Genomic DNA, 26,842 nt, shown 5'->3' with positions numbered 1-26,842 from the left:
GGGGTGGCTGAGAACGTTGGCGCGTAGCTAGTGCACAGCTCCTGGATCTGCTGTCGCTGCATACGCCCAAGGGTCATGGAGAGGTTCACCTCTTCCACACCACCAGCACATTTCCCTTCGTAGTAGACACCTTCAGGCCACTCAGCGTCGTCTCCTCCCTGGGCTGTAAACTGACAAACCTTTAATTCTCTGGAATAAAAGGGCTTTAGAGAATTAATATGGTACACCTTAGGCTTTCGGTTGGAGGTGGGGAATGCTATGAGATAATTAACAGCTCCCAGGCGCTCCTGGACCGTGAATGGCCCTTCCCACGATGCTTCCATTTTATGGGCCTGGAGCGCCTTTAAGACCATGACCTGGTCCCCTACTTTGAAGGAACGCTCTCTGGCATGTTTATCATACCAGGCTTTTTGCTCTTTTTGAGCATCCTGTAAGTTTTCTTTAGCAAGGGCTAAAGAGGTTCGGAGGGTGTTTTGTAGGTTGGTTACAAAGTCCAGAATGTTAGTTCCTGGAGAAGGTGTAAATCCCTCCCATTGCTGCTTCACCAACTGCAATGGCCCCTTAACCTCACGGCCATATACAAGTTCAAATGGGGAAAACCCTAAACTGGGGTGTGGTACAGCTCTGTAGGCAAAGAGCAACTGCTGCAACACTAGGTCCCAATCATTGGAGTGCTCATTTACGAATTTACGTATCATGGCCCCCAAAGTTCCATTAAACTTCTCCACCATGCCATTTGTTTGATGGTGGTAAGGAGTGGCAACCAAGTGATTTACCCCATGAGCTTCCCAAAGGTTTTTCATAGTTCCTGCCAGGAAATTAGTCCCTGCATCTGTGAGGATGTCGGAGGGCCAACCTACCCTGGCAAAAATGTCTGCTAGTGCCTGGCACACACTTTTAGCCCTGGTGTTGCTTAGAGCTACTGCTTCCGGCCATCGGGTGGCAAAATCCATGAAAGTCAGTATGTACTGCTTTCCTCTGGGTGTCTTTTTCGGAAAAGGACCCAGAATATCCACAGCTACTCGCTGAAATGGAACTTCAATGATGGGGAGTGGCTGGAGAGGGGCTTTGACCTGGTCTTGGGGCTTTCCCACTCTTTGGCACACCTCACAAGACTGGACATAGGTAGAAACATCCTTGCCCATTCCCTCCCAGTGGAATGACCCCCCCAAACGGTCTTTGGTCCTGTTCACCCCAGCATGGCCACTAGGGTGATCATGGGCTAAGCTCAAGAGCTTGGCCCGGTATTTAGTTGGAACTACCAACTGTCTCTGAGGATGCCAGTCTTCCTGGTGTCCACCAGAAAGAGTTTCCTTGTATAAAAGTCCTCTTTCTACAACAAACCTGGATCGATTAGAAGAGCTGAGAGGCGGTGGGTGGCTCCGTGCCGCCGTCCAAGCTCTCTGGAGGCTTTCATCTGCTTCCTGTTCGGTCTGGAACTGTTCCCTTGATGCTGGAGACATCAGTTCCTTATTGGATTGTGGACCTAGGCTTGGTCCCTCTGGAAGCGATATAGGGGATGGGGCTGTTTCTGTTGACTGTGAACCGCTCTCCGCTGGTGAACTATGTTGGGATTCAGGCTCCGGCTGAGCCTCTTGTGTCGGGTTATCGGCTGCTGTCGGTTCAGGGTCGGTGGGGCCCTCTGGTGTTGAGGTTGCAAGTACTGGATTCAGTGCTGGCAATGGGTCTGGTGTTGGTTGTTCGGCTGGTTCCGGTTCTGGGACTGGTTCCGTCTGGGTCTCTGGGACTGGATCCACTACTGCTGTTGCAGACATTGGTCTGGGGTCCGGATCCATCACCTCTGACCGGGTCCTGATAGAAGTTTCCGGAACAGAGCTAGGCCTCACGGCTTGGTTAGCCTGGCTGCGGGTGACCGTTCCCACCCTCTTGGCCTGCTTCACATGATTGGCCAAGTCTTCCCCCAACAGCATGGGGATGGGATAATCATCATAGACTGCAAAAGTCCACGTTCCGGACCAGCCCTTGTACTGGACAGGCAACTTGGCTGTAGGCAAATCGAAAGAGTTGGACTTGAAGGGTTGAATCGTCACTTGGATCTCTGGGTTGATTAAATTGGGGTCCACTAAGGAAGCATGGATAGCTGACACTTGTGCTCCGGTGTCCCTCCACGCGGTGACCTTCTTCCCGCCCACACTCACAGTTTCCCTCCGCTCCAAGGGTATCTGGGAGGTATCTGGGCCTGTGGACCTCTGGTGCGATTCCGGTGCAATGAACTGTAATCTGTTGGGGTTCTTGGGGCAGTTGGCCTTTACATGCCCCAGCTCGTTACATTTAAAACATCGTCCAGCTGACTGGTCACTGGGGCGAGGAGGGTTGCTGGAGAACGGGGTGGAGGGACGATAAGGGGTCTGGAGGGTTCTTTGGGAGGTAGGTGGGGCTTTGGGCGGCCCCCGGTAATAGGGTGTGGTCTGGGGTTGTCCCTTCTGGTCTCCGCTCCAACTGCGACCAGTTTTCTTCTTCTCTGCCACCTCCACCCATCTGGCTCCAATCTCTCCTGCCTCGATTACAGTTTTGGGCTTCCCATCTAGGATGTATCTTTCTATTTCCTCAGGAACACCCTCTAAGAATTGTTCCATTTGCATTAGGAAGGGCAAATTTACTGGAGATTCAACACTTGCTCCGGATATCCAGGCCTCCCAATGCTTCACAATGTGGTAGGCATGTCGGGTAAATGACACATCTGGTTTCCACCTTAGGGCTCTGAACCTCCGACGAGACTGCTCGGGTGTTATCCCCATTCTGACTCTCGCCTTGGATTTAAACAGTTCATACTTGTTCATGTGTTCTTTAGGCATTTCAGCTGCCACCTCAGCTAAGGGTCCACTGAGCTGCGGCCTCAGCTCTACCATGTATTGGTCAGTAGAGATGTTGTACCCAAGGCAGGCCCTTTCGAAGTTTTCTAGGAAGGCCTCAGTATCATCGCCTGCTTTGTAGGTGGGGAACTTTCTGGGATGGGAAGTGGTACTTGGAGAAGGATAGCTAGGGTTTGTTGGGATATTCTCCTGAGCCTTTATCTTCTCTATCTCCTCCACATACTTCCTCTCTTTTTCCTTCTCCTCCAGTTCTTTGTCCCTTGCTTCCATAGCTCTCCTGTGAGCAGCCGCTTGGTGTTGTTCTGCCTCTTTCGCTGCCTCTTTCGCTGCCTCCCTTTCTTGTTCCTTCTCCTCCTTCTTCAGCCGCATGAGTTCTATCTGTCTTTCATGTTCCCTTTGTCTTTCCTCAGCCTGAAATCTGGCTAATTCCAGCCGTAGTCGAGCCGCAGATTTTGTCATTCTAACCTCTCTGTTTTTAACTAACTTTACACCCGAGGTTTAGAAATAAACAAAAAAAAAACTTGGCTGTAAAATTTTGCTGTGCTGGAATAGAATACCTATTCTCTGATAGTGATTGTCAGCCTACAAAAAAAAAAAAAAAAAAAAAAAAAAAAAAAAAAGACAATTCCCTTGTCTCTGCTCTGGGCCCAAATCAAAGCAAAAACTTCCAGCTACTTTGAAACCTGTTTACCCAGCCCAAAGAAAAACCAAGTTTCCTTTTTAAACTTGTGCTCCTTGTAAAAAATCAAAATCCAAAAAAAAAAAACCCTTGCCACTTTTGTCTCCAGGCAAATGGGTAGAACACCCCCCCTTCTATTTACTTTTAGGGAAAAAAAAAAACTCTGGGTTGGAAGACTGTGAATTTCCCTGCAGGAGTTAAGTACCCTGCCTCCAGGCAAAGAAAACCTGCAATTCACAAAGATAATCCCCTTTTGTCTCTGCTTGGCCACAAAGCAGAGAAAAAAACAAGCTGCTTTCAGTTTCAGCTGCTTCTGGACTTCCTTTCCAAAGGAAAGAAAAAAAAATCTCCTTTTTTAAAATCTGTATTTCTAGTTCAAAAAAAAATCTCAACTGGATCTCAAAATGATTTCAGGTTAATCCCACCACTCTGCCACCATGTCAAGGTTCCTCCCCCACTCTGAACTCTAGGGTACAGATGTGGGGACCTGCATGAAAAAAACCTCCTAAGCTTATCTTTACCAGCTTAGGTCAAAACTTCCCCAAGGTACAAAATATTCCACCCTTTGTCCTTGGATTGGCCGCTACCACCACCAAACAAATACTGGTTACTGGGGAAGAGCTGTTTGGACACGTCTTTCCCCCCAAAATACTTCCCAAAACCTTGCACCCCACTTCCTGGACAAGGTTTGGTAAAAAGCCTCACCAATTTGCCTGGGTGACTACAGACCCAGACCCTTGGATCTTAAGAACAATGAACAATCCTCCCAACACTTGCACCCCCCCTTTCCAGGGAAATGTTGGGTAAAAAGCCTCACCAATTTGCATAGGTGACCACAGACCCAAACCCTTGGCTCTGAGAACAATGAAAAAGCATTCAGTTTTCTTACAAGAAGACTTTTAATAGAAATAGAAGTAAATAGAAATAAAAAAAATCCCCCCTGTAAAATCAGGATGGTAAATACTTTACAGGGTAATTAGATTCAAAACATAGAGAACCCCTCTAGGCAAAACCTTAAGTTACAAAAAAGATACACAGACAGAAATAGTTATTCTATTCAGCACAATTCTTTTCTCAGCCATTTAAAGAAATCATAATCTAACACGTACCTAGCTAGATTACTTACTAAAAGTTCTAAGGCTTCATTCCTGGTCTATCCCCGGCAAAGACAAAATATAGACAGACACACATACCCTTTGTTTCTCTCCCTCCTCCCAGCTTTTGAAATTATCTTGTCTCCTCATTGGTCATTTTGGTCAGGTGCCAGCGAGGTTACCTTTAGCTTCTTAACCCTTTACAGGTGAGAGGAGATTTCCTCTGGCCAGGAGGGATTTTACAGGGGTTTACCCTTCCCTTTATATTTATGACAGGGCAGTTGCAACTTAAATGTAACAACAAAAGTTAGGTTCAGTGAATTTCTCTGTTATCAAAGCCACGTAAACTAAGAGCAGTCCTATCGCTATTCATAACTATTCATCGGGGTGAAATCCTGGCTCCACTGAAGTCAGTGGCCAAACTCCCATTTCTTACTAGGACCAGGATTTCACTCTAGGTGTTTCTCCCAAAAGTTATTAGGCTGCAGAGCCCTTGGTTATACAGAAAGTCTAGTAGTAATATTCAAAGATGATGAGAGATTTTCCAGTTAAGACTTATCATGTCTTACTTGTTTGTAAGAAAAAAAAAGGCCAAAATCATTTGTAAATGTAACAATATTTTAGGCTCTGTGCAAGCTTTCTGTTCTGTATGCACCATGGCTCTTTTATAAGTTGTACCTCTGTCCTGGCTTTAAGGGGAGGACAAGTAATTTTGGGTGCCTCAATTTATGGGAACCCAATTTGAGATATTTTAAAGGGCCCAGCTTTTAACAGGGAAGTTCATTTTCTATGAAAAATCAGCACACTTTGGGGAATCTTAAGTTGACCACGCAAAAATAGAACCATCCATGAGTCACTTTTGAAAGCCATTGGCCTATGAGTGTAGGGCATAATCTAAAGCCCACTGAAGTCAATGCTTAGTTAGAATCAGGATCTTAATGATTATTTTCAAAATTGGCAATGTTAGATGTTTCTATTGCTTTACCTCACATCTTTATTTAGCTGCTAGTTATATAAAGGAAATAAAATCCTAGTCACTCTGAGGTTGGCAGTTTCCCAATATCTGTATACAGGAAATGTCTTTATGTTATCCAGTGACACATAGCACATACACATGATTGATTGCTCTATTAATATTAATTTGCTTTAAACCCAAATGACTATAGAATTTACATGCTCAGTTTGATTATTCAGATCAAAAAGTATTCTTAGAGTCCTGTATCTGTTGAGGAATGTGCAAGATGAATAGTCTTGTAATTTGTAACAAGATGGCTTACCCCTTTAAGAACTAGGGGCCTGTGGCTAGCTATAAACCCTAGTTACTAAGTAGGTCCACCTGAGTAGGGATCAGCTGATTCTCCCACAAGAGCAGTAGAAAGTGGGGAGTGGTGTTGCCAACCCTCCAGGATTGGCCTGGAGTCTCCAGGAATTAAAGTTTAATCTTGAATTAAAGATTATGTCATGTGATGAAATCTCATCCAATTACATCCAATTAAAATTGGCAACCCTAGTGGGGAGGAACGTTCAGGGAGAAACAAGCAGAGGAAGCTGTGGCAGGGACAGTAGAAAAGCTGTGGTAAATAAGCGGCTCTTTCAAACTGGGGAGGAGCATGTAGGTCTGGAAGCCAGATCAAAAAGGCTGAGGGTCATGGAGAGCTTACTCTGTGGGAGCAAGAAAAGACTCCGCTCAGCTAGGGCAGACAGTGGCCTGCAAAGGCAGGGAAGAGCTGCAGAGAGCAGACTCAGAGGGAAAAATAGAAGTCCCAAGACTAGGGTCGCTAGGTGTCCAGTTTTTGACTGGAACGCCCGGTCAAAAAGGGACCCTGGTGGCTCTGGTCAGCATAGCTGACTGGGCTATTAAAGTCCTGTTGGCAGTACAGCAGGGCTAAGGCAGGCTCCCTGAATGCCTTGGTTCCGCACAGCTCCCAGAAGTGGCTGCTGTAGTGGCACAAACTGCAACCAACGCATTTTCCAGCCAGTAGCAGTTGTCGTGCTCCTAGATGCAGGGGTAGCTATAGTGGCTCCGCGTGCTGCCCCTGCCCCGAGCACCAGCTATGCAGCTCCCATTGGCCTGGAACCACGGTGAATGTGAGCTGTGGGGGCAGCACTTGTGGGCGTGGGCATAGGCAGCACACAGAGCCTCCTAGCCTCTCCACCTAGGAGCCAGAGGGACACGCCGGCCACTTCTGGGAGCCGCGCAGAGCCAGGGCTGGCAGGGATCCTACATTAACCCTGCTGTGCCACTGACCAGAAGCCACCTGAGATATGCGCTGCATGGCCAGAGCCTGCACCCCAAACCTCTGCCCCAGGTTGGAACCCCCTCCTGCACCCTAACTCACTCGTGGAGCCTGCACTTGCACCCCCTCCCACACCCCAAACCCCTGACCCAGGCCTGAGCCCCCTCCTGCACCCCAAATCCCTCATCCCCAGCCCCACCCCACAGCCCACACCCCCAGCCAGAGCTACACCCCATCCTGCACCCCAACCCTCTGTCCCAGCCTAGAGCCCCCTCCTACACCCTAAGCCCCTCATCACCAGCCCCACTGCAAATCCTGCACTCCCAGCCAGAGCCTTCATACCCCCCTCATGCCCCAATCCCCTGACCCAGGCTTGAGCCCCCTCCTGCACCCCAAATCCCTCATCCCCAGCCCCACCCCACAGCCCACATCCCCAGCCAGAGGCCACACCTCCTCCTGCATACCAACCTGCTGTCCCAGTCTGGAGCCTGCTCCTGCACCCTAAGTCCCTCATCCTCAGCCCCACTGCAGAGCCTGTACTCCCAGCCGGAGCCCTCCCCCCCCCCCCCCATGCTCCAATCCCCTGCCCCAGCCCGGTGAAAGTGAGTGAAGGTGCGGGAGAGCGAGTGACAAAGGGAGGGGTGATGGAGTGAGTGGGGGTGGGGCCTTGGAGAAGGGGCAGGGCAAGAGTGTGTGGTTTTGTGCGATTAGAAAGTTGGCAGCCATACCCAGGACTAACTTTTATTTTGTGTCTTATGTCAATAAACCAGGTTCAGGTAGCCTACATTCAGTCCATCTCATTGTCCTTTTCCTGTATCCTTCAGGATAAAAACACAAAAATCTGTACTAACCAAATGATTGTGTCATCCTGTGCAAACCTCTCTTTCTCATATCTGAAGGCCTCAAAGCTGTGTCACTCACTTCTCTTACTTTTCTCACTTCCTGCTGATTGTGCGAATAATTTTTCTTTGAGTTACCAAGAATCAGATGGAAGATCAGTATATCTGTGCCACTGCTTCTCTTTTGATCTCTCTTACTCCTTGCTTCCAGTGATGATATATTCAGAGGGAGGATGTAAATACACCTTCCCCATTTCTGGGTGGTATCAGCATGCCCATGTATTTCTTCTGCTGTGTTGTCAAGGTGCCAGATCTTTGACCAGCTATGGGCTGTATTGGCAGTTTCTTAGGAGACTAAGGTTTGAATAAGATGAAGTACATTATAGCTGCCCTCATTTTAATATGGAGGAGCAGTCAGCAAAGATCACAGGTCCCAGCATGTGATATCTCTGATCAAGGCTGAGCATTGCATGCTGAGATGTGAGATAGGCTGTATCAGCTTCAGACTGAATCAGGAACTATATGATCGTGCTGTGAAAGCACAGAACAGGGATTCAGGAGACGAGGGTACTATGCCCAGCTCTGCCACAGATTTAACAATCATAGAAGATTAGGGTTGAAAGAGACCTCAGGAGGACATCTAGTCCAACCCCCTGCTCAAAGCAGGCCCAACCCCATCTAATCATCCCAACCAAGGCTTTGTCAAGCTGGGCCTTAAAAACCTTTAAGGATGGTTACCACCTCCCTAGGTAACCCATTCCAGTGCTTCACCACCCTCCTAGTGAAATAGTGTTTCCTAATATCCAGCCTACACCTCCCACACTGCAACTTGAGACCATTGCTCCTTGTTCTGTCATCTGTCACCACTGAGACCAGCGTAGCTCCATCCTCTTTAGAATACCCCCCTCCCCCCTTCAGGTAGTTGAAGGCTGCTATCAAATACCTCTTACTCTTCTCTTCTGCAGACTAAATAAGTCCAGTTCCCTCAGCATCTCCTCATAAGTCATGTGCCTCAGCCCCCGAATCATCTTTGTTGCTCTCCGTTGGACTCTCCTCAATTTGTCCACTTCCTTTCTGGAGTGAGGGGCCCAAAACTGGACACAATACTCCAGATGTGGCCTCACCAGTACTGAATAGAGGGTCTAATAATTTCCCTCGATCTGCTAGTAATGCACCTACTAATGCAGCCCAATATGCCATTAGCCTTCTTGGCAACAAGGGCACACTGCTGACTCATATCCAGCTTCTCGTCCACTGTCATCCCCAGGTCCTCTTCTGCAGAACTGCTGCTTATCCAGTTGGTCCCCAGCCTGTAGCAGTGCATGGGAGTCTTCTGTCCTAAGTGTAGGACTCTGCATTTGTCCTTGTTGAACCTCAGATTTCTTTTGGCCAAAACCTCTGAGCCTCTGGGTGTCACTTGGGGTAGCACATTCAAAAATTGCCACTGAGTTTGCATGCCTCAACTTTTGGATGATCAGCTTGAGATGCTTACATCCTGATTTTCAGAGGTGCTGAGCACCTTCAGCTACCATTTATTTTGTGTGCAGTAGAAGGTGCTTACCACGTCTAAAAATCAAGCCCTGCCTGTCTCAGGCTGGGCCTCTAAATACAGAGGCAACAAAACGGTGGTAACTGTTGAAAATGTTGACTGTAATCTCCCTGTGCATCAGTTTTCTCATCTGTAAGATGATGATATACATTTTCCCCAGAAGGGTGTTAGGAGACAGAATGATATTTCAAATATAAATGAAGTTAAAGTTCTTGGATGGATGGTGACACAGAAGCAGGGTTTTTTTTTATCATTATAAAATTCGGTGGTAGTAGCTGTTGCCAAATCTTGTGTTGAGGCTGAGGCAGATGTCTGGATTTTTTTCATTGGACAACCAACACAACTTTACTTCACTGCCAAAGATATAGAAGGGATGTGGGAGAGGGGAGATACAAAGCATAGACACAAGGCATCCATTCTAACAGATTTAAAGTGACTAACAAAATCACAGCAAAACAACAGTTTAATGAATTGATCTCAAAAACATATCAGCAGAAAAGAATTCAAGTGCATTTTAATAAAGCACATCTTTAAAATACTACATACTATATCACAAATAATTCACGCACACCATTTATCCATAAACAAACAAACAGCTTTATTGTATTTTTATAGCAGTATTTTTAAACAAAGGCAAAAAAAAAACCCCAACGATTCTGGCACTTAAGCAGATGGAATGAGCTCGGTTAGCAACAGACATTCAAAGCTCCTCAAAGGAGAATAGAATTATGCTGTTTATTATATTTCTCATAAATGAAGTAAAAGTACTCCAGAGTGACTACCTAACAGAACAGCTGTTTGAGCTGATAGATTAGGTCAGCTGTTTAATATTCAAATCTAAACAGTCCAGGAAGTTAGCTATGTTCTTCCTTAAGGGTTTTATTACCTGAGGCTCTTGAAATGCAGTAGTTACAATAACAGAATACAAACAGATATTGTTTTACAGAACTAGAAAACAAAATCAGTACATTCCCTCCTCTTCCATCTGGGTTACCATCTTAGTGCCACAGTGACTGGGCATGGAGTCTTCCTTGCTCCCAGATGTTTTCTTCAGAATTTTCTGCTGAGAACCCTGGTTGGCCTGCTCCAGCACTGCCTCATTCTCTTTCCCTAAATACTTGTACAAGGAAAAGGAGAAGTCAGCTTCCAGTTTGCCAAAGACAAAATAATGCCCCCTGCCCCCTCTCACAAGCTCCTTACCTTGTTAGCACACTATATTAAACATGGTTGTGTTTAATAACTGAAACATTACTGTTGTACCTGTTGATTGTAGCTGAAAACAAAAAGATGAACTGTCAAGTTGATAAAGCACTGATACACTGATTACCAAAATGTCTTTCAAGTGGTCTAACCAGTCAAGACAAGGAAGATGGAGGGTTTGTGTTTTTTAAAATTAGGTTATATCTAATTACTTTTAATTTTTTATTTGGATTGTAATGAAGCCTGAGCTTAATGAGGTGATAACAGTGAGATTTCTGTGGGGAGGGGCAGGGGGAAAACTACTCTTGAATCTCATTTCACATTTGGGGACAATGTATACCTTCAAATCAGCGGCACTGCTATGGGTACCCGCATGGCCCCACAGTATGCCAACATTTTTATGGCTGATTTAGAACAACACTTCCTCAGCTCTCGTCCCCTAATGCTCCTACTCTACTTGCGCTACACTGATGACATCTTCATCATCTGGACCCATGGAAAAGAAGCCCTTGAGGAATTCCACCATGATTTCAACAATTTCCATCCCACCATCAACCTCAGCTTGGACCAGTCCACGCAAGAGATCTACTTCCTGGACACTACCGTGCTAATAACCGTTGGTCACATAACCACCACCCTATACCAGAAACCTACTGACCGCTGTCCCTACCTACATGCCTCCAGCTTTCATCCAGACCACACCACATGATCCATTGTCTACAGCCAAGCTCTACGATACAACCGCATTTGCTCCAACCCCTCAGACAGAGACAAACACCTACAAGATCTCTATCAAGAATTCTTACAGCTACAATACCCACCCGCTGAAGTGAAGAAACAGATTGACAGAGCCAGAAGAGTACCCAGAAGTCACCTACTACAGGACAGGCCCAACAAAGAAAATAACAAAACACCACTAGCCATCACCTTCAGCCCCCAACTAAAACCTCTCCAATGCATTATCAAGGATCTACAACCTATCCTGAAGGACGACCCATCACTCTCACAAATCTTGGAAGACAGGCCAGTCCTTGCTTACAGACAGCCTCCCAACCTGAAGCAAATACTTGCCAGCAACCACACAACAGAACCACTAACCCAGGAACCTATCCTTGCAACAAAGCCTGTTGCCAACTGTGTCCACATATCTATTCAGGGGACACCATCATAGAGCCTAATCACATCAGCCACACTATCAGAGGCTCGTTCACCTGTACATCTACCAATGTGATATATGCCATCATGTGCCAGCAATGCCCCTCTGCCATGTACGTTGGCTAAACTGGACAGTCTCTACGTAAAAGAATCAATGGACACAAATCAGACGACAAGAATTATAACATTCAAAAACCAGTCTGAGAATACTTCAATCTCTCTGGTCACTCAATTACAGACCTAAAAGTGGCAATTCTTCAACAAAAAAACTTCAAAAACAGACTCCAATGAGAGACTGCTGAATTGGAATTAATTTGCAAACTGGACACCATTAACTTAGGCTTGAATAAAGAATGAGAGTGGATGGGTCATTACACAAAGTAAAACTATTTCTCCATGTTTATTGCCTTCCACCCTCCCCCACCGTTCCTCAGACGTTCTTGTCAACTGCTGGAAATGGCCCACCTTGACCATCACTACAAAAGGTTTCCCTCCCACCCCCCGCTCTCCTGCTGGTAATAGCTCACCTTACCTGATCACTCTCATTACAGTGTGTATGGCAACATCCGTTGTTTCATGTTCTCATGTGTATATCAATCTCCTCACTGTATTTTCCACTGAATGCATCCGATGAAGCGAGCTGTAGCTCACGAAAGCTTATGCTCAAATAAATTTGTTAGTCTCTAAGGTGCCACAGGTCCTCCTTTTCTTTTTTCTTGAATCTCTGTTTCTAAGGGCCATATTTTAAAAGGTATTTAGGTGCACCTGGGTGCCTAACTCCCATTTGAAAATCCTACTTGGCATCTGCTTCCTTAGATGCCTTAGTATCTTTCAGAATCTGGCCCTAAGTCTTTATAAAGTCTGTTCTTTTAGAAGTGGTGAGTGCCCACAGCTCAAGTTGAAGGCCACAGGAGACATGAGCACTACTCGGCACCTTTGAAAATCAGGCCCACAGTGTATGGACACCACTAGTACATTGTAATTCTACACAAAGGGAGAGTTTATTTTTGTCAGAATTGGAATCTAGAACTCTGCATATTGTTGCCAAAGTTCTTATCTTAGTACAACACCATTTTATAAGTTTTACTTAAAAAATTAAAACTAATGAAGTTAATTAAAATGCATCTCTTTAATCAAAACATAGCTAATTGGTACTTATATATCCAGTGTGCCCTATGAATGTCCAAATGTGCTAGACGGTAATTTGGAACCCAGTGGAGGAAGAGTAGTGTGGTAGAATTGCTAGATGTAAGCATACATTACAGTACATAGTATACACTGATTTTGGAACCTGGTCTAAATGTGTACTGACAAACTCGCCTTTCCTACTAAGATTCGGCACCCAAACTTTGAGAAGCACCTTGTGAGCGGACCTCTTTCTGCTTATGAATTCCTGACAATGTACACACTCATAAACTAAGCGACCTTTAACACAGACATGGCATTTTCTACTCTGTATCTGAATAGAGGGTGCAGATTTAAAACAGAACAAAAAAACAAAACAAAATCCTGTCAACACTACAGGTTGCTAGCTGTCACGGTTGGCCCTCTTACGCTGCCTGTAATAAGCCTGCTTCTCTACCAAAGCTCTTACTGATCTGATCTGCTGGAATAGTCCTTTAACGCTTTATAAGGGAAGTAAACTTGTCAAAAGCCACTCAACTAGTAAGGAATGTTGTAAAAGGTGATGTCAGTCTATTTCAGCTGGTAAGAGCACAAACTGTTTTGGAGGGAGACAGAGTACAATAGCCTCTAGTCCATAGTGTTGACCAGGGCAATACAAGACACCAAGATTCATCATCTACAATTAGCGAGTGTATGACAGCCTATTCCCTGATCCGGGTTTGGTGACCTGGCGGTAAGAACACCTGTCTGCACTAGCACTCCCACTATTCCTACACCGGCTAGAGGTAGACCAATGGTGGGAACCCCTCTTAAAATTCCTGATGCAAATGCAACTAAAACTTTAAACTTCATTAAAGATCCAGCAAAGAGGTTTAACAAAGAAACTGTCCCAGAGTCAATGGGAGTTAACTGGATTGTTGGGAGTAAGGCTACTTATTGAAGTTTTACCTGTGCTGATAGATTCCAGAACATACTCTTGTGTCCCAACCAAACTGAAGGCTATGCTAACCTACAGTCTCTTAGCATAAATAAAGCAAAATGTCATGTACACACCTATACCCTCAGAAGTGACATGCCAGTAAATGGGCATATTTCCTAAGTCTGTTGGGAGAGGAGTTACAAATAGAACATAATGATACTACTTTTACTATTCCAAGTAGTTGACATTAAAGCAGTAAGGGAAAGACAACTGTAAAAAAATAATAACAACAATAATAAAAATAGATTTCCTGGTACCTTATTATCCGGCTGAAATACCTACTCATTTTTCTAAAACACAACTGTGCATGCTCAGTAAATGACAAAATTATCTGTTGAGCAAATTCCTTTAAAAGCCACAATTTTTCAAAGGTGAATATTCTTGGGATCAGTTTTAACATAGTCATAAATTAAATCCTTGGATTACAGTGGTGATAATTGATGTTAATGGCCAGTTGCTTAGTTATAAATGGCTTTTTTTCCCTCTCCCCATTAAATGACTTTTCTCTATGCCCCAAAGTTAATTGGCATGCAGGCTATGGTTAGGTGGTTTTGAAACAATTATGTTCAATATTTACCGCTTAATTATACTAATGAAATGTTACTGTTTTTTTCCTGAGTTTTGGGAATAAATTTAGTCATTGAGGCCAGTTTTTGTTTCTTCCGGCTCTCAAATTGCATAATGTTGCTGACGGTGGTCGCTTGTCAGTAGAACTGCTGATCACGGTGTTTTCAGAGGTCCATGACTTACAGCTGTAAAGGTGGACCCACATTTTATTTCAGTGATGCTACCGACTTCTTTTGAAGCAGTTTATGGTTTGATGACACTATTTTTGTGATGCTCGTCCAAAAAGGGAAAAGTTAACAAAAAAAAGTTTTCTGTGGGTGGTGAACAACAAAGGTCTGCTTAATTACATCAGATAAAATTTTGGCCAGTATATAAATTAGGTGGACAGATAAAGTGAGCCTGCTGACATTAACATGTAGTATAACATAAGTTACTCATGTCCGTCAATAGTTAAAGTTACAAAAGAGTTAACATTTTAACCCTGGTTTCGTGCAATCAGGTTTATTTGATCTAATGTAGTCCTAGCACAGCCATCACAGTGGTATCTGTGCACATCTTTTCCAAAGCATTCACTTTTCAGGCTGACAGTTTTCATAATGGAGTAGATCCTCAGACCTGTTCTAGGTACCTTGTGCTATGCTGGCTTAGCTAGTTGGATATGTTACCACAGTGAAGGACAATCAGAGAGTGGTATAGAAGTCTTCTGACTGCCAAGAGCGAACAGGATTGCTTGGTAAACTGGACTGATTCAAACAACATGTGTTGTAATAGATGTGTAACTTTGCATTTCATATAGGAACGAGGAATGCAGACCAAACCTATAGAATGAGGGACTGTACCCTGGCAGTGATTCTCAAAAGGATTTAGGGGTCATAATGGACAAGAAACTCAACATGAGCTCCAGAATGGTGCTGTGGCAGAAAGTACTAATGCAATCCTTGAATGTATGAACAGAGGTGTAATGAGTAGGAGTAAGGATTTTTACTTTTTTATACAGCATTGGTGAGATCAGTATTAGAATAGTGTGTACAGTTCTGGGGTCCAGATTTTAAAAGGATGTTGAAGAACTGGAGGAGGTACAGAAAAAAGCCACAAAAATGACTCAAGGGCTGGAAAAAATGCCTTTCAGTGAGTGACTTAAAGACCTCAATCTGTTTAGGTAATCAGAAAGAAGACTGAGAGGTGACTTGATTACAGTGTGTCAGGACCTTCACAGGGAGAAAATACTGGGTATTAAAGGGCTCTTTAATCCAGCAGAGAAAGGTGTTACAAGAACAAATGGCTGAAAGCTAAAGCCAGACAAATTCAAATTAGAAATTAGGGTCGTATTTTTGATAGTGAGGGTGATTAACCATTGGAACAAATTACCAAGGGACTTGGTGGATTCTCCATCACTTGGTGTTTTCAGATAAAGACTCAAATGCATATCTTCTAGAAAAGCATAGTCTAACAAGTTATTGGGTTCAATACAGGGATAACTGGATGAATTTCAATAGCCTATTATATATAGGACATCAGACTACATGTTCTGATGATCCCTTCTGGTCTTAAACTCTATGAGTCTATTAATCTAATCCAAAAAAAAAAAACCCCACAAAAGACCATACTTTCTGACTCCAACACATTAGTGGTATATCTACACTGCATCCTGCTGGCGGCAGCATGTGGGATATGTGTCGCTACACGTGGCAGTGAAAGGCTCTGGCATGGGGGGGAGGAGGTAGCAGAGAAAGTCTAAGGCAGTAGGAAACTGCCAGAGCCATATCCCGCTGCCTGCCCTTGCCAGAGCCTTTCCCCACTGCTGGGACCCTTCCCCGTAGCAGGGAAAGACTCCTGCAGCAGGACACTACATGCTAAAAATAGCAGTGTAGAGGAGGAAGGCATTGCTTGGGTGTGTAGAGAGCCATGTAGGGCACATACCCTAAGGGTTCAGATGTATCTTTAGTCATCTAAGCAGTGCCTCACTGTATATACTGCTATTTATGCACATGCTAGGGGTGTGTGTGCAGTGTACATACTCTACATGCTGCCATTAAGGAGTGTACAATGTAGACATACTTTAAGAGGCAGACTGTATCTGGTCCTTCATAAGAGCCTAAGGTTTGTGGGATGCAAAAAACCTCCTACATTATGGCTCAGATAATTTCCTCCCCCCTCAAATATCTGTGCATGTGGGTTCCATCCTTCCCACATGAAAGGCAGTCTCACCCACCTCCACCCTTCTTCTGGACCCACATAGGCTGAGTCCTTGCAGGAGAGTGTATGGAGGTAGGATATGCCATGGAAGAAATGGGGAAGGCTCAGTAACCGCAGTAGCCTTGGGAATCCTTGGTAGTCCACAATTCCCTGGAGATCCACAAGGTTTAAGGGTGCATCCTAGGACCTTCTCTGTTAGAGGTAAGCCCTGCGACAGGTTGATGTAGCAGAGATACCTGTGAAGGGATCCTCAAAGATTTCTACCCCCAGAGTGCCTTCCTGTGGGTTTTACCACATGTAGGATTAATTTGGCCTTATTATTCTTAATAAGTCTCCCTGGGGCAGTGAAGAAGGTGGGACTGTTCCTGTCATGCATCTATAAGGATGAATGAGATCTGGCTAAGTTAACATTGCTGGTAGAGAATAGTAGTTTTAATTTTGCTTTTCTATTGTTTTGTGATTTTTACCTGGGAAGCTTTAACACTGGATCAATTTTGTATTTAATCTAAACACCCAGAGTCGGTTAGAAGGGGATCCGATGAAGTGAGCTGTAGCTCACGAAAGCTCATGCTCAAATAAATTGGTTAGTCTCTAAGGTACCACAAGTACTCCTTTTCTTTTTAGAAGGGGATGGTTATCCTAAAATAGAAAATGGGAATTGTGTAGCATTGTGCCTACAATATATTACATAGCTCCTTGATAAATTAGTTCAAGAAATTGTTGAATATAGAAGCACTGTTTGCTTGGTAGCCTGCCAGTTACTTTACAGAAAATAGACCTCGAAAGCTCATTTTTGCCAAGAGCTTGCTCTCTCATTCCACTCTAGCAATTGTACATTGGTTCTTTTTCTATTAAATTTAGTTTAAGGTTGAGAAAACAGCATACCTGTTCCTAGCAATCCTCCTGGCTGGACAGAGGTTATTCAGAAAGCTCATTTTGTAGTCAATGTGAAGGATCTATTCTCCCCACCTGTGCACCAGTGAATGCTCCTGGAGTTAACTACAATTGGTTGTGTAATCACAACAGACTGCAGCCTCTTTTGAATAAACTAGTTAAACCTAATGCAGCTGCATACAATTATGGTCATTATCTATCATTTATACAGTGTGCATGACACTCTACAGATGGATTAAAGACTTGGCTCCTGCCCTGAAGAGCAAGATTGAGCCCTTCAGCCTAAAATGAAAACAAGCCCTCAGTAAGCAAAACTCCATCATCTAGCATATGGATTCTGTGTGCAGATGGCTTGCAGGATCATATCTGAAGATAGAAAGGACATTTTTATTCTGCAGGCCTTACTCACATGGAGTGCATTCAATGAGATTCCTCATATGACTAAAAGCTATTTAATAAGAAAGGTAGAATTTGGCCTTTCATTTGCAGGGCTCACAGGCTGGGCAAAGGGACTAGGTAAATAGCACAGATAGTTTTTCATTTGATTACAAGAGCAGGGTGCGAGTGTGGAAAATATGAAAATGAGTATCTGTTAGCAGAAATATCAAACATGGATGTTAAAAAAATATCTGATTTACCTAGATTTTTCTCTTTTCTTCCACAAGAAGAAATGAAGTTTATAGCCATCTCTTCATACAGCATTTCTGAGATTTCCCATTTTATTGCCTTCAGGGCTTGAGGAGTCTTTGTGTTAAGAATCCACCTGATAATAATGTTTCACTGGGAATATAATAATTCTCTATTGCTACAGGCAATTGGCATGGAAACTTCAAAGTCAACTAAAAAAGTCTCTTTTTTTTATTAGTTGGAATTTGTTTTTAGTTCTTTTTTTTCATTCTATGCATCTGACTTGCTGCAGCAACTGAAATAGCTACGTATGTGCTGCTTCTGATAAAATGTTATTCAGGGTCTTTGCTCAACTTACCGATCACATTCCCTGCAACAAGGCCTCTTTATACTAGCAAATTTAGTGCTCGGTTTTCAGCAATAGTGCAGTGGTAGCAAAGGTGAAAGCCATAGGGTAGACAGGGCTTAGACGTTTTTTCCACTCTGTCATGCATACTTGCTGAGAGCAATGCGAGAAACCTAATAACTTTCACCAGAGGTTCAATAGGTCATCTACATGATTTTTCTGGTCTTCATCAACATCAGCCATGTTTTGTGGGAAGCCTGATTTTGGAAAGTGACCTTGCTTTTTTTGCTCCCTTTCCTGATAAAGACAAGATAAATCCATTGATTTGACCTACTGGTATTTGGTCTCTGATGGAGGTTACTGGATGCACTATTCCTATAAAATATATGCTAGCTGATCCATGGACACTAGAAACTGTGAGCTCACCAGTTACTAGCAAATAGGCTATTTTTCCAATGTGTGTCCTATGTATGGTACTTATAGTACTTACTCATAGTAGCTGAGCTTCTCACAATCTTTAATGTACTTATCCTTGCAACATCCCTGTGATGTCCCTTGTTACAGATGGGGAACAGAGGCACAAACAGGTTAAAGCACACATCTTCAAAGGTATTTAGGCACCTAACTCCCTTTGAAATCAGACTGACTTGGCCAAGCTCACACAGGAAGTCTTGGGCAGAGTAGGGAATTGAACCTGGGTCTCCCATGTACTAGAGTAATGTTTTGACTACCCGGCCAATACTTACTCTTATCATCAAAAGAACCAGAAAAACACAAGAAACCCAACAATTGAGTCATTAGCAGTATTGAGAGTTAACAAAAGCCATCTGGGAAGCTATGTGTCCAATCCTTTTGCAGTTGTAACAGTGCCATATTGTTAGCCCTAGAGAGGAAAGATTGGAAGGAAAACAGCCTCTCTATAAAAAGAAAAGGAGTACTTGTGGCACCTTAGAGACTAACCAATTTATTTGAGCATAAGCTTTCGTGAGCTACAGCTCACTTCATCGGATGCATAAAAGTGGAAAATGCAGTGAGGATGTTTTTATACACACAGATCATGAAAAAATGGGTGATTATCACTTCAAAAGGTTTTCTATCCCCCCACCCCACTCTCCTGCTGGTAACAGCTTATCTAAAGTGATCACTCTCCTTACAACGTGTATGATAATCAAGGTGGACCATTTCCAGCACAAATCCAGGTTTTCTCTCCCCCCACCCCACTCTCCTGCTGGTAATAGCTTATCTAAAGTGATCACTCTCCTTACAATGTGTATGATAATCAAGGTGGGTCATTTCAGCACAAATCTAGTGTTTAACAAGAATGTCTGAGGAAAAGGGGAGGAGTAGGAAAAAACAAGGGGAAATAGGTTACCTTGCATAATGACTTAGCCACTCCCATGATCTGTGTGTATAAAAACATCCTCACTGCATTTTCCACTTTTATGCATCCGATGAAGGGAGCTGTAGCTCACGAAAGCTTATGTTCAAATAAATTGGTTAGTCTCTAAGGTGCCACAAGTACTCCTTTTCTTTTTGCGAATACAGACAAACATGGCTGCTACTCTGAAGCCTCTCTATAGCAAAAAAAAAAAGGGGGGGGGGGAAGAGGGCATAGATGAAAATCAGAGTTTAAGGGAACCTACAAGTAAACAATAAAAGTGAAGGTGGGTGAGTAAGGAAACAGCCTGTTAAGGGCCATGGTGAGGCAATAATATTAGTCAGGGCCTGCCCATAAACCTTGAGAAAACTAACCCACTATTATCACATTATCTTCACCTTCAAAACCAAATTAGTGGCTCTATCCCTAATTTCCCTCCTGCTTATTCACATTGGTTTCAAAGAGGTTTATTAATCCTCACACTTCTTAAGATTTATTTTCATGGAACTGCACAGGCCATGTAACCCCATGCAAATACGTCAGCTCACTCTGTTTTCTGCACTGGCTGAATACCCTCCTTCCCAAACATACACACAATTTTTTGTCCATGGCCGATTTAACTATCTGAAATTATACCCTCTAAACCCCTTACAAGGTAAAAAGAAAGCATCTTAATGCTGACCCTGTGTTTCAGCTCGTTCCTCATAATATCCTGCTTTTGGATTACTAAAATCTTGTATGTGTCAGGGCCATAAGAAAAGGACTGCTCGTACTCCAACTTCCTGGGGTCTCTGAGCCCATGCAAAGTTTGCAACTCATGGACTAATCTTATCTCCTTTGGTAGCATAAACTGGCAAAGAGGAAATGACTAACTTTTGAACCCTCCCTTCTCCTTCCACTCCCACTGGAAGGAGCAGGAGCTCTTAGCCTGATTCCCCCACCCCACTGTTGGCATCTCAGGGCCCTGTTTTTGCCTGACAGGGAACAGGATATCGTAAGTTGGAAAATTAGCTCTGGGTAAAATATGAAACATGTCCTTGAACCTAAATAAAGAAAGATAATATTAACAACAACAATACTTTGAATGTATATAGCAGTTGTGTCAAGGTTCCTTCCCTACTCTGAACTCTAGGGTACAGATGTGGGGACCTGCATGAAAAACCCCCTAAGCTAATTTTTACCAGCTTAGGTTAAACTTCCCCAAGGTACAAACTATTTTACCTTTTGCCCTTGGACTTTTTTGCTGCCACCACCAAGTGTCTAACAAATGTATAATAGGGAAAGAGCCCTCTTGGAAACGTCTTTCCCCCCCAAAATCCTCCCTAAACCCTACACCCTCTTTCCTGGGGAAGGTAAAAATCCTCATCAATTTGCATAGGTGAACACAGACCCAAACCTTTGGATCTTAAGAACAATGAAAAAGCAATCAGGTTCTTAAAAGAAGAATTTTAATTGAAGAAAAAAAGTAAAAGAATCACCTCTGTAAAATCAGGATGGTAAATACCTTACAGGGTAATCAGATCCAAAACACAGAGAATCCCTCTAGGCAAAACCTTAAGTTACAAAAAGACACAAAAACAGGAATATACATTCCATTCAGCACAGCTTATTTTATCAGCCATTTAAACAAAACAGAATCTAACGCATATCTAGCTAGATTATTTACTAAGTTCTAAGACTCCATTTCTTTTCTGTTCCCGGCAAAAGCCTCACACAGACAGAGAGAACCTTTGTTTTTTCCCCCATAGCTTTGAAAATATCTTGTCTCCTCATTAGTCATTTTGGTCAGGTACCAGCGAGGTTATCCTAGCTTCTTAACCCTTTACAGGTGAAAGGGTTTTTCCTCTGGCCAGGAGGGATTTTAAAGGTGTTTACCCTTCCCTTTATATTTATGACAAGCTGTGACTCATCAGGGCTAGGATTGTGTTTTAATGTACATTTGTGGAGCATTCATCAAAACTGGTCTCCAAACCTGATTGGCACCTCAAAGTGCTATTATAATAATACATCCCTAAATGGAGGCATGTGGTGTTTCCACTTCCAGCCTTCTTCTGGGTCTCTGCCAGAGGAAAGCAGTTTAATCTGCAGCTCAAGCTGCCTATGAACATACTAATGAAGCCTGAGCAGGGAACATGCTGAATCAGCCCATCCATCAGGCACCCAAGTCTTGTCTCCTCCTCTGCTATATTGAAGCAGTACTGGCTGACTCTGAGACATCAGGGAATGGCTCATGCAACCCTGCTGTGAAGACTTTCCACCAGTGAGGGCTTCATGTCCTACATTAGGCTGGTGGAAACTTTACCTGGAGATTCATAATGCCCCTGTGTGGTAAATACAGCTATTGTAAAATAGGTTTTATACAAGTAAACAGGATCAGAATACACTAGCCAAACAATTGCTTCAGTTATGTGCTGGGAGAAGAGGACTCTCAGGGTCTCCAGCACTCTCCCTTCCTCCTGTTAAAATTCTGCCAGCAAACAGAAGAAACACTTTGGATGATTTTCCTGCCTTTGATGGAGGTCACCTCACCTCTGGGCTCAACTAAATCATCCCTGCCAGAGATGACCTCTCTCTGGCACTTAGAAAACTGCTTTTGAAGAACAAAAGCATTGCCTTTGGAATGAGCCACATTGCATCAAAGAGCAGGTGTTTTCAGAATCTTCCCCAGGGACAATTTCCCCCCTTCTCCCATAGAGGTCTTCTTCACCCCCTCCTCCAAGCCACCACACTTCAAATTACATGGGCTGTAGACTTTGCATAGAAACACAGACACAACAGTAGCTAGCTTGTCTTTCGAGAGGTATCAACAGTTCTTCACCGGAGGCTTTTCTCTTTCCCTTACTACTTTTGTCAGGATTGTGGGTTGTAATTCATCTGGGTCTGGTGCTTTGTCAACTTTTAATCATTCTAATTGCCTAATTATCTGCTCTAATGCAATGATAAAGCCTTTAACATTTTGTTCCTCCCTCTCCCTGCAGGAAATTCTATCTGATCCTCTGGGATGTTACCTTCTTCTTCTTCTTTTTATAAATATGAAGGAAGAGGAATGATTTAGGAAGCAATATTTGCTTCCCCTATATGACCATTCTTTCCTTTCTGTTGCCTCATTTTTTCTTGCTCATTGTTAGCTCCTTATGATTGTAATGACATTTTAATATAGAATCTTTATTTGCATTCATTTAATGTATTTTTACTTTCTGATTTTTTTTATGATTGTGTGGATTCCTCTATCTATCTTAGGTACTTTTATGGCCCTATTGCTACAGTATCTGAGCACCTCACAATCGTTGATATATTAATCCTCACAACAGCTGGGAAACAAGACAATCCAATTTTATAGATGTGGAACTGAGGAACAGAAAGATTAGCCAAAGGTTACAAGGGAAATCTGTGACAGAGCAGATAACTGAACCAGGTTATAAGCTGGCTCCCGAATGATTCGATGATCCTTTCACTCACTTTGAAAGTTTCTGTTTTATCCTTTTACAAGATTGTCATCACTCCTTTCCACATTCTTCTTTACTTTTGTATCCTCAACTGTACTCCCTGTAATACCTAGCAATGAACCTTATATTATTCTCCCTTTTATTTTTTGATGTTCATATTGATTTTTAAAAAGTCACCTACCAGTTTATCTAAACCTCCTTCAGGCTTATTTCCTCTACTTAAAATGCTCCAGTCTTTATCATGGTGGATAAAATATACCATACCCCCAGCCCTGCACCTTTACATTAAGGCCATAGTCCACAAAGATCTAAGCACATATGTAACCTTAGACTTTAGCAGCTTTGGGCTGAACTCAAACTGCTAACCTGAGTTAAAAGCTAAATTGCCAAGGCTTAACTACTATTATCACCAAATCAGCTACTGTGAATTAGCTCACCCTAGTTAAATTAGCACTTTTTTGCAGCATAGGTGTATCCATAGAAAGGAAAACTCTGTGTGTTATCTTTCTTGAGATATCCAAGATCAATAATCAGTTAGGATATGCCTAATGTCCATGGGATGATAGCTATGCTTCTTCAGAAAAAAAAAATCTGCTAGAACATTTATCTAGCTGTAAGTAAAGAGGTCATTCTGAAATAAGTTTAAAAATGGCAGTTTTGAAGAAGTTATCTGGCTAAAACATAGATATGCAGTGTGTACTCAGGAGATGATTTCAGAGGATTACAGGCAGAGGCACTGGTTTGCGTGGTTCTCGGGAAATAACAAAAAAGGCTAAGTGCAGAATCTGACTTGGTGTACAAAGGTTAGCCTTTTATACCAGTGAGCTAGGGAATCGGGCACACTAAATAGCAATTATTCTTTGCTGTGTCAGACTAAGGAAGTACCACCCTCTTTCCCAGCTTTACTCTCAGCTTGGATCCAGAGTTACAGCCTGTTTTCAAACGATCAGCACCTGACTGTTTTATTTTTTCTATTCTGAACTTTCCCCCCCAGGATCAGGACTTTCACAGGCTCACACATACAAATCCCATTAGTGGGTTAGAACCCTAGCACAAAACGTTGACCACATACCCTCCAAGGGCACAGGCTGTTATAGGAACTGCAGCAGCAGCTCTTGAGCAGTTTTACTGTTAGCCTAATAATATGGAGTTTAATTTATAAACTGTGTGATATATTGGAAGTGACATTTTCAACATTTTATTTTTGGCCCTTGCCAACATCTTTGTTCTGCTCTGCTCAAAAGTACTTCTACAGCCCAGAATTGTTTGAGCCTGGCACTTTAAAATTTTGGCAGTAAAGCCAACTGAATAATTTTGGTGTCATTATAGAATGAATATATACCATCAACTGCATTTCTTATGCTATAAATCTGTTCACTCATGTCCCTGAAGGATATACATTTGGTTGCCCCAGAACCCAGCATGATGTTGACCCTACACTCATCGATGTGACTGGCAAAGATTTAATAGTGCAGAACTGGGGGCCATGTACACACAGAGAAGACACAAGTAGCCTTCCTTTTCCTGCACACTACGTACCAGGGCTAGGACAATGTCCTTCTCTGCATTCAGAGTAGTGTAACAACTACTGTACCTCCCATGCAACCCTGAGAGTGCAAGTCTCTCCAAAGGGATAGGGAAGAATTGGGGCCATGTCCCTGTCCCCTGTGCATGTGTATGCTAACCATAGAAGAAGGAACCCATTACATCACCCTAAAGGATGGTGCAGGCTATGTATTATTCCTGCATGTTTGGCCGATTTGGGGAGGCATTCTGAGGCACAGCCTCTTCCCCAACTTTCTCTGGATTATGCACCTCTACACCAGCCTCAGTACAGACTGGTGCCTTAAATGTTGCAATCAGGTCCTTGGCATTCAATCAGCCAATGACAGTGCACTCACTGTTAGGCTGGGATTTTCAAAGGAGCCTAAGGCAGTTATGCACTCAAATCCCACTGAAGTTCAATGGGAAGACAGTTTTTAATGTGGGTGGGAGCCTAACTCTCATAGGATCTTTTGAAAAAAGAAAAGGAGTACTTGTGGCACCTTAGAGACTAACCAATTTATGTGAGCATCCGATGAAGTGAGCTGTAGCTCACGAAAGCTTATGCTCAAATAAATTGGTTAGTCTCTAAGATGCCACAAGTCCTCCTTTTCTTTTTGCGAATACAGACTAACACGGCTGTTACTCTGAAAAGGATCTTTTGAAAATCACAACCTTATGATATCAAAGGTGAGACTGATTTATATCAACTTCTTATAAAACACTTATGCTGAGGGTGGAGAGAGGAGGGAGAAAACAGGTTTTTACATTTATTTTCATATATACAATTTTTAAAGGAGAAGAAAAATCAGTTGAAATTAGATCATCACTCCAGAAAAGTAAATAACCATTGTACCAGCCAATCACTTTTGACCCCTCCCATCGTGATTTCTTAGTATAGAGGGAGAACCTCAGCCAATTGTGAAACTGTCCTAGATGTTGACCAAGCAAGAGATAATAATTGAAAAGAGATTCTCAAAGGGTGCATATTATTCATTTATTTAGAGACAGCTACATTTTAACTGCAAAAGGACACTGAAAAAACCTTTAATTGAACATAACTTCATGTTGTGAATCTCTGTAAGGAATGTGAACTTTATTCCAACATACTGTTTTTTGTTTTTGTTTTTTTAAGAAAAGATCCTGCCAGAGCTGAGTAACAAATAAAAAAAAAAACCAAGAAAATCCAGTTTCCAAAGAGATGTACATTTCAGTTCCAAGAGTCAAACTGTGGCACCCTTCCCATGGTGGCAGGCACTCATTCACTCAAATAGTCCTATGGGTTTCAAGCAGACTGCTTGCATGGGTAAGCACCTACCACTGTGATAAGGGATGAAATTCTGTCCCCACTGAAGTCAGTGGCAAAATTCACCGAATGGCTCCACACAATCTGGCCTTGAAAATCTTTCAATCTGTTAAACTGGAGATCTAAAGGTTTGACAGAATCTGTTTATAACTTCATTTTTTGCATTATAGCAGTGAGAAAAGGACACTTATGTAGCTTATTTTCCCTATATAGCCAGTCTTAGGCTATGTCTACACTAAAAGTTAAGGGTCTGTACTTGGCATGACTAGGCTGTGCCTCCCCTGCCACTACCCAGGCTATTGTGGCTACACTGCTAATTGATTAGAGCAAGTGTGAACACCTGTACATGAACAAGGGAATCACATCTCTAGCTTGTACTGTAGACGTAGCCTGAGAGTTGCTCTGTAACTGTACCTGTTTTCTATCACACCTATCATCACAAAATCTAAAAGTCTGTCAGCTTGAGTCACTGTCACTGACAGAAATGTTGATTGCCTTTGGACAGAGTTCTAAAAGGAATAATGCACATCCATATTAGAAGCATTTTAACACCCAGTTATCTTCCTGAGTTATCAGATACCTGCTGTTACTGCACCTGCCTTCTTGGCAGCCAAAAGTGCCTCTCTTCCACAGTTTTTTGGTCCCCCCCCCCCACACATTGTAGAAGTATCAACAGGTGTGTTCAATTGTGAGGAAGGATACAGTGCTAGTGCTTCAATTCTGGCATAAAGGAAGGACTTCCCATAGAGGAGAGGGTATGTGCAGGTTTACAAAGGCTACTCAACAAACCCACTGCAGTCTGGCACCTGTACCTTACTGAAAAGGTCTAACCAACTTTAGACCAGGCAG

The 26,842-nt window shown here is 43.1% G+C and overlaps 1 protein-coding gene and 1 long non-coding RNA gene across 2 annotated transcripts in view; one reads left to right on the top strand and one right to left on the bottom strand.

Annotated features, from left to right (window-relative positions):
* The window catches only part of CSMD1 (CUB and Sushi multiple domains 1), a 1,979,019-nt gene that overhangs the window by 32,323 nt on the left and 1,919,854 nt on the right, over positions 1-26,842 (top strand). The window lies entirely within an intron of this gene.
* Positions 9,835-17,454, bottom strand: LOC122464950. Its single transcript, XR_006289412.1, has 3 exons — positions 17,340-17,454; positions 10,433-10,505; positions 9,835-10,349 (listed from the first exon to the last, which is right to left on the bottom strand). It is a non-coding gene; the product is annotated as an uncharacterized LOC122464950 (long non-coding RNA).

Source organism: Chelonia mydas, chromosome 3 (assembly GCF_015237465.2).
Source record: "Chelonia mydas isolate rCheMyd1 chromosome 3, rCheMyd1.pri.v2, whole genome shotgun sequence".
In the NCBI taxonomy this organism is placed as follows: Eukaryota; Metazoa; Chordata; order Testudines; family Cheloniidae; genus Chelonia; species Chelonia mydas.
Note: the sequence above shows the minus strand (reverse complement) of the source record. Positions and strands in the feature narration are given on the sequence as shown.